General features: G+C 40.6%; 1 pseudogene; it reads right to left on the reverse strand.

Moving 5' to 3' along the window:
- Nucleotides 1-453: 453 nt before the first annotated feature.
- Nucleotides 454-859, reverse strand: LOC119053063 (60S ribosomal protein L32-like; annotated as a pseudogene).
- Between the last annotated feature and the right edge of the window lie 610 nt (nucleotides 860-1469).

The following is a 1469-nucleotide window of genomic DNA, read 5'->3' on the forward strand; positions in this document are numbered from 1 at the left end:
CTCCTTTGCACATTCCATTATGTGCCCACACAGTTCTGTTTCATCAGAATGGGAGAAAATGAGAGAGGAAGTACCAAGAGGAGTCATTTTGGAACATAAGGCAAACAAAACAAAACAAAACAAAATAAAAAAATCCCTGATGTTGGCTAATGAAAAATTTGTTAATTTATAAATAGTCCTTTCAAAGTGAGAAGCAAAAAGCATTTATTTGAGTTAAAAAACAATAGCTATTTGGGATACACTGATTCAGGCAGAAGCCCAAATAGCATTTTAATTAGGAGACAAAGATGATAGGAATTTATGAGAAGGGGAAGGGGAACAATTACATTAGTAGAATAAAGGCATTTCTATTGGTGTGACTAACACAACATAATGATGTTAACTCTAAACAATGGGGGAGGGGTTGCAGAATTTTATGTTTTTATTAACACATAAATGTGTTAATAAATCTGTCTATTCATTTTCTTCACTGCACAGCCTGGCATTGGGATTGGTGACCCTGGTGGCCAGCTGGGCTGCTCTGTCCACAAGGGCTTTTTGGTTCTTTGAGGTGAGTTGTGAGCAACCACAGCACAGTAAGGTTTGTTGCATATCAGCAGCACATCAAGCTCCTTGAGGTTGTGGACCAGGAACTTCTGAAAGCCACTGGGCAGCATGTGCTTTGTCTCCTTATTGCTCCCATAACCAATGTTGGGCATCAAGATCTGGCCCTTGAATCTCAGTGCACCCTATTGTCAATACCTCTGGGTTTCTGCCAGTTCTGCTTAATTTTGACATATCAGTGTGACTGGTGCTAGATGAACTTCTTGGTCCTTTTTTTGACAATCTGGGGTTGCACAAGGGGTTGGAGGGCAGCCATGGCAGTGTCAAGGAAAAGAGTCTAAAACTGTTTTTACCCCTGGCAGATGTGGCTCGGTGGATTAAGTGCTGGCCTGAGAGCCAAAGGTTACTGGTTTGATTCCCAGTCCAGGCACGTACCTGGGTTGGGGGAAAGACCCCCAGATGAGCATTGGTATTCCTCTCCCTCTCTTTCTTCCTCTCTTCCCCCTTTCTAAAAATAAATAATGTTTGATATTTTCAATCCAATAGTCATAATAATGGCTTCCTTGTTATCTTTGCAAACAGTTTTTTGGGACACAGTGTTGCTATAGACCCAATCCAAAGGTTGCTTAGTTCTGTTTTGACATTCCAAAGATCTGAGGCATAAAATGTGCAAAGCAGTTCATCTGGCCTGGAAGCTCTGCCTCCCTTTGTTTTGGAGGGACAAACCTGGAACCTAGTTTATCATACATTTTTTGCATTAATTTTAATTTTGAAGTGTTTCATTAAAATATTATCTTTTAAAAAGATTTTATTATTTATTTATTTTTAGAGAGAGGGGAAAGGAGGGGGTAAGAGAGGGAGAAAAACATCGATGTACGAGAGAAATAGCGATTGGTTGCCTCTCTCACACCCCCATCTGGGGACCT

This window comes from Artibeus jamaicensis, unplaced genomic scaffold, assembly GCF_021234435.1.
Source record: "Artibeus jamaicensis isolate MK-2021 breed Jamaican fruit bat unplaced genomic scaffold, CSHL_Jam_final contig_797, whole genome shotgun sequence".
Taxonomy (NCBI): Eukaryota; Metazoa; Chordata; class Mammalia; order Chiroptera; family Phyllostomidae; genus Artibeus; species Artibeus jamaicensis.